We start from the raw sequence: 10,559 nt of genomic DNA on the forward strand, positions 1-10,559 counted from the left end.
ACAGTGAATATATATATACAGTATGTATATATGTATGTTTGTACAGTAAATGTATATGTACAGTATGTATATATGTATGTTTGCACAGTTAATGTTTTTGTACAGAATGTGTATATGTATGTTTGTGCAGTGAATGTATATGTACAGTATGTGTATATGTATGTTTGTACAGTGAAACAAGGGAACAAGGGACCACCGGCCCCACGCAGCCAGGCCCGCCAGCGACAGGTATCCCAGAACACGGCCCACCGTGCCAGTAGCAGGCCGTGGACAGACGTGTGCCGCCCGGAAGAGCCAGTAGCAGACCGTAGACAGACGCGCCCGGCAGAGGACAAGACACGGGAGAAGCAAGGGACAGCCAGCCTTCGAGCCATTGAGAGACCACACACACTGGCAGAAATGCAGAACGCCTTGCCCGAGGGGCCCAGAGACTCCCCGCAACCGGACGGGAAGACCGCCCCCGCCCCACCTGCAACCGTACCCGCACGAGCCCACGCCCACCTCCGGGGTACACCCTGGACAAGTCGCCATCGTTTTGTTTAAAAAACAGATCTCTGTTATGTATCGACAAGGGGGAAGGAGACGGCACGACAACAGGAGGTCTAGCTGAACAGGTTTTATTTTGAGCTTTAGATGATTACGTGGGGTGTGTATGCTACTATGTGTTTGGATGTAATACTATGTGTGGAAATTAACAAAATGTGAATTACCGGAGGTTTGTTGTAAGTGCATGTTGGTTGTGGCAGCGAACAAGTCCAGAGGGGGTGAAGCAAAAGAGGTCCGTGATCCGAGCAAAGTCTGTGGGGCAAGAGAGAGGCGTCCAGAACATCAGGTCCGAGCGTGGGGGGGTCCTGGATCGAGGAAAGCAGTCAGAGTCCAGGGGCAGATCAGCAGCAGAAGTGCACGGCTCAATGCTGATACTAGGAGGACTGTGAGAACAGGAGACGACAAGAACAGATAAGGACAAGGCACGAGGGAGACAAGGCGAGAGAGAGAGAGAGAGACACAGAAGAGGAGCCAGAGACCTGAAGCTTACTGTAAAACAGGGCTTTTATACGACTGCCTCTCGTCAGTTCCAGGATGTGTAGATTGCAGATTGCCTCCGGCTGCGGCGGAACGTGGGCGCGGTCTGCGCGGCAAGTTGGGGGGGCATGTCCCGGGGAGCTCACAGCGAAGCCTCTAGGTGCTCCTGCCGAGGAGGGGAAAGCAGAATGCGCGTGCACCGTAAAAGTTCCCCCCCTCTTATGCGAGTGTCCTCACAAACGCCGGAGGGCTCCCGGGTTGGTCCGATAGAAGTCCTCCAGGAAGGAGAGGTCAGCAAGGTAGGAGGCCGGCACCCAAGATCTATCTTCTGGACCATAACCCTCCCAATGTACAAACCCCGTTTCCATATGAGTTGGGAAATTGTGTTAGATGTAAATATAAACAGAACACAATGATTTGCCAATCCTTTTAAACTCATATTTAATTGAATGCACTACAGAGACAAGATATTTGTTGTTCAAACTCATAAATTATATATATTTTTTGCAAATAATAATTAACTTAGAATTTCATGGCTGCAATACATAGGAATGATGTTTGAAATCGGTTCTCCCGGTTGTTCGATAAGAAAAGAACCGATTCCATGGACTCGAATCCCTTTTTGAGAACCGGTTCCTGTTATTGAGGTGACTATAGCAGTGGTTCTCAAATGGGGGTACGCGTCCCCCTCGGGGTACTTGAAGGTATGCCAAGGGGTACGTGAGATTTTTTTTAAATATTCTAAAAATAGCAACAATTAAAAAACCCTTCATAAATATATTTATTGAATATTATGAATGTAAGCTCATAAACTGAAAAGAAATGCAACAATGCAATATTCAGTGTTGACAGCTAGACATTTTTTGGACATGTTCCATAAATATTGATGTTAAAGATGTATTTTTTGTGAAGAAATGTTTAGAGTTAATTTCATAAATCCTGATGGATTTCAATTACAATCCCCAAAGAGGGCACTTTAAGTTGATGATTACTTCTATGTGTAGAATTGTTTTATATAATTGAGTCACTTGTTTATTTTTCAACAAGTTTGTAGTTTTTTTTTATATCTTTTTTACAAATAGTTCAAGAAAGACCACTACAAATGATCAATATTTTGCTCTGTCATACAATTTAATTAATAAGAAACTGATGACGTAGTGCTGTATTTTACTTCTTTATCTCTTTTTTTCAACCAAAAATGCTTTGCTCTGATTAGGGGGTACTTGAATTAAAAAAATGTTCACATGGGGTACATCACTGAAAAACGGTTGAGAACCACTGCACTATAGTAAAGAAAAAGAGTTGGTTCTCGAATCCCTGGGAACAAATCCCTTCCCACGTACAGGAAATGCCCTGTTGGACCTGCAATGTTATTCCCTATTTGATTGTAGACTCCTTGTGGCAAAATGACTATACTATGCGTCATTAGTTTGGGCACTTCCGGGTTGAGACAATTGAGAAGTAGACAAGTTGTGTGTCTTTGTCTGTTTCAGCTTAATTATCTCACTGATGGCTGCATCCTTCATCTGAGCTCTGATTAGTTCACTTTGGCTGATGGTCGGTAGTGGGTACTTAACTTGAGACTCTGAACTTTGGGCAAGGTTAAGAGAAGCAACGTAGGCTATGTCATACATTTTTGCAGCCTCTCTTCCTTCCCAAGTAGCACGTATTGCATCTCTGTCGAGCTCTTTAGTGCACTCCTCAACATAACTGTTTATGTCCAGTGGGAGACGAGAGAGTGTGTCAGCATCCACATTGACTTTTCCTGGCCTGTACTTTAGGTTGAATCTGAAGTCAGCAAGCTTTCCAACCCATCTGTAGCCTGTGACATTTAACTTTGCAGTACCCATCACGTATGTCAGTGGATTATTATCTGTATACACTGTAAAGGATGGGGCATAAAACAGATAATCCCAGAATTTTTCACATACCGCCCACTTTAAGGCTAAGAACTCCAGCTTTCCAGAATGAAGGTTATAGTTCTTTTCTGCGGGGATCAATGTCCTTGAACCATATGCGATGACCTTCAGCTTTCCACTCTCTCGCTGGTACAAGACTGCACCGAGTCCCTGCTGACAGGCATCTGTGTGTAGTGTAAAGGGCAGTTCAAAGTCAGGGTACGCTAGTGTAGGTGGGTGTGACAAAATGTCAATGAGCTGTTCAAGGATGGTCTGGTGACAATCAGTCCACTGAATGGGGGTCTTTGAAGGCAACTGTGCTCCTTTACCTTTCTTCATCTTCCCCTGTGTTGCATCAGGATTTACTTTCACTTGAAGCAGCCCATATATTGGCTTAGCGATGCGGGAGAAATCTTGAATGTACATCCTAAATTAATTCAGAAAACCTAACAGTTTTCGGACATCCCTCACCGTAATGGGTCTTTTCTCCCTCAGTGACATTACAGCCTCGATGTCTTTTGGGTCTATTCTCACCCCATTAGCTGACACCAACCTCCCCACATACCTGACCTCTGGCTTGAACAACTCACATTTTGTGGGTCGCAGCTTGACTCCATGACGTTGCAGGGCTCTCCGGACACGACGCATTGCATCGACATGATCAGCAAAGGACTTGGAGTAGCAGAGAATGTCATCAAGGTAAGGAATACAGCAGTCATCACGCAAGGTGACAAGCATCTCCTCCATCCTGTGTTGGAAAGCAGCAGGGGCATTGCTGAGACCAAACGGTATTCTCACCCACTCATGTAGACCCCAAGGCGATATGAAGGCTGTCATGTGGCGGGATCCTTCAGCTATGTAGCCCTGATGATAGGCTTTGCCTTGGTCAAGAATGGTGAACCAGCTGTGGCCGCCCAGGGTGTCCAAGAGATCCTGGATGCGAGTCAGTGGGTGGCGATCTGGCACTGTTTTCTGGTTCAACTGCCTGTAATCCATACACAGTAACAGAGATCCATCACATTTTCTGACACAGACAACAGGTGTTGCAAAGGGTGATTTTGACTTGACAATCCAGCCCTTTGCAAGCAGCTCTTGGATGTATTGTTTGACCTCTTGATAGAGTGGTTTGGTAATGGATGAATACGTTTTTTGGACTGGAATGTCATCTTTCAGACTTATGGTCATATGGGGGCTTGGGATGTCCCCAATGTCACCCTCATTGCGAGCAAAAGCTCCTGATTCCTCCATCAACATGTGTTTCCCCTCCTCTTGTTGATCACCTGTCAGATGACTGACATCCACTGGTGGGTGCCACAGGTCTGCAGTGGTTGGGACCTGATTAGAGCTGGGAGGAGATGAGGAGTCAACAGTGTTAACCTGAATACTTTTAGTGTCACTGTGGGGACTGTCTGTCTCTATGACTTTGTCAATGGACTCAATGCTGCCTAGGACCGTAAAGCTTGGCAAGGTCACATCATGTTTGGAATGATTTGACATGGGCACTTTAATGAAACACCTGTCAGTCTGGTGAATCTCCATTAAGCCTGCTCCAATGCTCAATGACTCCAGCTGCACACTGTCAAGGTTAGGTTCAAACAACACAAATGACTCTGAGGGGTTAATATTGGCTGGAACCTTGCATTTAATGTAAACTACCTGACCTGAACAAATTGTGACCTCTTTGAAACCCACTTTTACAGCAGTATGTTCCTCTTTTGGGGAGTTCTGAGTCTAAATAAAACTCACTATGGCCCCAGCACTAACATCATCAATCTCCATGGCACCTGCTAGGAGGTTAGACAGAATGGACATGAGTTTAGGCCGGCCTTCATTGCTCTTAATGAGTTCTTGGATTACGTTGAAACCAACTAATGGTATGTCTAGTTTCAGGCAACTCACTAAGAAGGGTACACGGATGGATAAGTCTGGATAATCATTGTCTTGCAGGTTTACCACCACTTCAACCCATCCGTCGTAAGGCACTTCATCACCTGTGACTGCCGAAACATTCAGCTCACTGTCCAGTAGCTCAGAGAGAGGTGGAATATCTTGGCTAGGCAGATATTTGTTTTTCCATATGCGGTCAATTAGGCTCACATTAGCTCCTGTGTCCAGCAGGACAGTGACAGCGTAGCCACCCATACTACATTTCAGCAGGGATTTGCGGCCAATGAGTGGGGCTACTTGGTTGCATGGCTGTGATGTAATATGGGATTGTATTGTGTTTGCATCACTGATTTTAGCTGGCTTTGGTTTTGGGCCTGTTTGGGGTTGGGACATGGGTGCAGGAGCGGTCAAAGGTTGTCCCTCTGCCTTGACCGCGCCTCGTTTCCCGACGGATTCTGTTTCTTCAAGCACCCACATGCACGATGGCCTTCTTCTCCGCATGCAAAGCAGTGGTTGCAATTGGGATTGGACCGTGCGACACATTGTGTGCAGCCATAGGGTCTCTGTGTCTTTCTCTGAATTCTGGGCTTGTCAGAGTCACAGTAAGGTGTTGGTGCACAGCGTTCGTCTGGCGCATGAGCCTGCGTGACCAGCTGTTTCAGGGTCTCCATTGCCTGGGTCAGTGCTTCAACCTGGTAGCTAAGTCTCTGTATTGTGTCATCTTTATTGACGGTGTTGACTTTTACCTCACTCTTACCTTTCTCCTCAGGTTCGGCCTGGGTGCTGTGGGCCTGACTTACTTTACGGGCAGAGCTGCGACCAAATCTGCGCTTTCTCTCACTTTCCTCAGTGGTGGTCTTTATCACCTGTCGCAGCAAAGCTTCATCAGATACTGTTGGGTGACCAAGGAGAGGTTTTAGCTCACGTCTGACATCATCATTTTTCTCACCTATTCCCTGACATATTGTGTTCAATAATATGCACTGTATTGTGGAGGTATCATACTTTACTACTGAGCTTGTCTGTTTAGTAGTGAACATAATCTTTTGTTTGAGGCCAATTCTATACAAGAATTGCTGTGGTGTCTTATTTTCATGTTGCTTGGCACACATCAAGTCCTGAAAGAGCTCTGTGCATCCCTTTTCACCTAGGTGTGACTGGAGGAAGCTTTTGAGTTCTGTGACAGTCAGGTCGTCTTTGTTTGTCAACATATCTCTGAAGTTGCCAGGTTTGATTGTCAGAGCACCCCTCTAATGACCTCACCCTCAGTGTGTTTCTCATTGAGACCTTCATCTATTTGTTCGCATAAGCTGTTGTAGCTGAGATCAGATGTCGTGTCACTTATTTGGCCTCCATGTATCCTGAACTCTTTACGCTGGAGAAAAGCAAGATCTTGTTGAGAGACCAACCTCTCGGGAGTTTGGCGTGGTGTGGGTTCGATATCACAATGGTGACCTGGCTGGTTGCCACCTTGTGCTGGTGATCTTAAAGTCATTAGGGGGTCATTTGCATCATGGTTGTTTAGGTGTGGGTCAGTTGTGGTTGTCAGGCCAGAAGAAGTGTTGGGAGTCACACATTCCTGTAACTTCCTGGCTAGTTCTTCATACTTGGGTTGTAGTTGCTTTATATCTGGTGTTGTTGTGTGGGTGTGTGTACTGGGGTTAGTGTGTGGATATGTAGTGTCACCTGAGTGTGTGGGTGGTGCATTTAAACAAGATGGCTCATCATTTGAAACAAAAAGATGTAATTCAAAACAATCACATTTTTTGATAACTTTCAATATTACATCATTCGATATCATCAAACGACCAATACCCTCATCATTAGAATTAAACAGATCATCAGATTGCATAAAGGAAAGGATATGGTCGATTCAGCTTTCCTCATCGGTTGAGCTCAACTCATCTGTGCCTGGATGATCAATTCCGATGGACATCGCAACGTCAAAGGCTTCGATGCCTGAGAGATGTTATAGTTGCTTTTTGATGCTCCATAAGAGTTATTTGTGTCCTTCAGACATGGCCTTAGCTGCAGTGATGACACCTTGCTTCTGCTGTCGCTTTGCAGCCACTTCACCTCACTTCTGTAGTAGCACTGAGTCACTTTAGTTGCACTGCAGTCCCTGTAGTTGCTTTGGCACTATGGTTGCACGTCACCGCTGTACTGAAGTCGCACTGCAGTCACGCCACCTCTGCCCTGTAGTTGTCCTGCAGTCACGCCACCTCGTCTCTGTAGCCGCAGTGTAGACACACCACCTCTGCTCTGTAGCCGCACCGCAGACACACCACCTCACTTCAGTAACATGCAGTCACTCTGGCCTTCGGGTTCATATATATCACTGGATCAGCAACGGTCTAAACATCAATGGCGTTGCCGATCCCGGACGAGTCCCCAAATATCTGTTGCAGGTCCCAGGTAGCCAGGACAAGCAGTCAGATAATAGTATCCTGTTAAACAGGAGGAAAAAGCACATACAACGTTTCAGTTGTTCACAGACTGGTCGCTCTCATCAGAATGTGTACTTAAAATTATAATGACCATATAGATATCATTCAATGAGTTGATTCACCAGAACTAACCTGTTAAACAGGAGGAAAAAGCACATAGAACGTTTTAGTTGTTCACAGACTGGTTGCTCTCATCAGAATGACGAGACACTTCCGGTCTGCAGGTAATACCAAACTATTAGGAAGAAACGCTCTACTGCCCCCTACTGACCAAGGTGAATATTGACAAATGTGGAATGACACCTCTAAAAACGAATTCAAACCACAAACTAAAATAAATAAATCAACACAAAAATGTGACACATTATGGGTGGGTCACATCTGGACTGCAGGCGGCCCAAAAAGTACCCGCACTCTTTTTTTACGAAGCCACGCTGTGGCTTGGCATTGTCTTGCTGAAATAAGCAGGGACGTCCATGAAAAAGACGGCACTAAGATGGCAGCATATGTTGTTCCAAAACCTGTATGTACCTTTCAGCATTAATGGTGCCTTCACAGATGTGTAAGTTACCCATGCCTTGGGCACCAATGCACCCCATACCATCAAAGATGCTGGCTTTTGAACTTTGCGTCAATAACAGTTTAGATGATTTGCTTCCCCTTTGGTTTGGATGACACGATGTCGAATTTTTCCAAAAACAATTTGAAATGTAGATTTGTCAGACCACAGAACACTTTTCCACTTTGCATCAGTCCATCTCAGATGATCTCGGGCCCAGAGAAGCCAGATGTTGTTGATAAATGGCTTTCGCTTTGCATAGTAGAGCTTTAAAGGCCTACTAAAATGAGATTTTCTTATTTAAACGGGGATAGCAGGTCCATTCTATGTGTCATACTTGATCATTTCGCGATATTGCCATATTTTTACTGAAAGGATTTAGTAGAGAACATCCATGAAAAAATGTGCAATTGTCCGTGTTAAAGGGGAACATTATCACAATTTCAAAAGGGTTAAAAACAATAAAAATCAGTTCCCAGTGGCTTGTTGTATTTTTTGGAGTTTTTTTCAAAATTTTACCGGTCCCCGAATATCCATAAAAAAAGCTTTAAAGTGCTTGATTTTCGCTATTTGCGATGCGACTATCCATTTCCCTGTGACGTCATACAGTGCTGCCAATGTAAACAAACAATAGCGAATACCAAAGCAAGATATAGCGACATCAGCTCGGATTCAGACTCGGATTTCAGAGGCTTAAGCGATTCAACAGATTACGCATGTATTGAAATGGATGGTTGGAGTATGAAAGTATTGAAGAAGAAACTGAAGCTATTGAGCGAATAGCTATTGACGCTATTCAAAGTCATAGCATGGCCGGATAGCTGTGTTAGCATCGCCGGTAAAATGTGCGGACCAAAGGATCAGGACATTCGCATCTTGTGACACTGGAGCAACTTAAACCCTTCGATTGGTAAGGTTTTTTTTCGCATTAAATGTGGGTGGAAAGTATTGTAATATAGTTGCAAATGCATCTGCAGGTTATCCATACATCTCTGTGCCATGTCTGCTTTAGCACCGCCGGTATATAGCATGTTAGCGTCGATTAGCATAGCATGTTAGCATCGATTAGCTGGCAGTCACGCCGCAACCAAATATGTCTGATTAGCACATAAGTCAACATCAACAAAACTCACCTTTGTGATTTTGTTGAATTTATCGTTGCAAATGCATCTGCAGGTTATCCATACATCTGTGTGCCATGTCTGTCATCGCCGGTAAAATGTGGAGACACTTTGGCACATTCAATGGGGGTCTGGCGGCAGACACTTTCGCATCTTCGGGCCAGTGGTGCAACTTGAATCCCTCCCTGTTAGTGTTGTTACACCCTCCAACAACACACCGACGAGGCATGATGTCTCCAAAGTTCCAAAAGATAGTCAAAAAAACGGAAAATAACAGATCTGAGACCCAGTGTTTGTAATGTGTCTAAAATGAAAATGGCGGCTGTATTACCTCGGAGACGTAACGTTCTGACGTCATCGCAAAAAGAGCGATAAACAGAAAGGCATTTAATTCGGCAAAATTCACCCATTTAGAGTTCGGAAATCGGTTAAAAAAATATATGGTCTTTTTTCTGCACCATCAAGGTATTTATTGACGCTTACATAGGTCTGGTGATAATGTTCCCCTTTAAGAGAAAAGCCCTGCATCTACCGGAAGTCGCAGACGATGACATCGCAAGTGTGGGGGCTCCTCACATATTCACATTAATTTTTTGGGAGCCTCCAGCAAAAAGTGCTATTCGGACCGAGAAAACGACAATTTCCCCATTAATTTGAGCGAGGATGAAAGATTCGTGTTTGAGGATATTGATAGCAACGGACTAGAAAAAAACAAACAAAAAAATAACGCGATTGCATTGGGACGGACTCCGATGTTTTTAAACAAATGTTCTAGGATAATTCTGGGAAATCCCTTATCTTTCTATTGTATTGCTATTGTTTTAGTGAGTTTAATAGTACCTGATAGTCGGAAGAGTGTCTCCACGGTGTGTTGACGCCAATGTCTCAGGGAAGTCGACGGCAGCTTCATGGACGGCCCAAGCTCAGCTTTTCTCCAGTAAGAAGCTAATTTTTAACCACAATTTTCTCACCGAAACCTGCTGGTTGACATTTGGTCTGGATTCATGTTTGCTTGACCGCGCTCTGATCCATAGTAAATTTTCACCTCCGGGAATTTTAAACAAGGAATCACCGTGTGTTTGAGTGGCCAAAGGCTAAAGCTTCCCAACTCCATCTTTCTACTGTGACTTCTCCAATATTAATTTAACAAATTGCAAAAGATTCAGCAACACAGATGTCCAAAATACTGTCTAATTATGCCGTTAAAGCAGACGACATTTAGCTGTGTGTGCGTAGCGCTCATACTTCCTAAAAATGCGTGATATCTTGCGAACACGTCATCATTACACAACAATTTCAAGACGAAACTCCCGGGGAAATTTAAAATTGTAATTTAGTAAACTAAAAAAGCCGTATTGGCATGTGTTGCAATGTTATATTTTCATCATTTATATATAAACTATCAGACTGCGTGGTGGGTAGTAGTTGGTTTCAGTAGGCCTTCAACTTGCACTTACAGATGTAGCGACAAACTGTATTTAGTGACAGTGGTTTTCTGAAGTGTTCCTGAGCCCATGTGGTGATATCCTTTAGAGATTGATGTCGGTTTTTTATACAGTGCCGTCCGAGGGATTGAAGGTCACGTTCATTCAATGTTGGTTTCCGGCCATGCCGCTTACGTGGA

The sequence above is a fragment of the Nerophis ophidion genome, linkage group LG07, assembly GCF_033978795.1.
Source record: "Nerophis ophidion isolate RoL-2023_Sa linkage group LG07, RoL_Noph_v1.0, whole genome shotgun sequence".
In the NCBI taxonomy this organism is placed as follows: domain Eukaryota; kingdom Metazoa; phylum Chordata; class Actinopteri; order Syngnathiformes; family Syngnathidae; genus Nerophis; species Nerophis ophidion.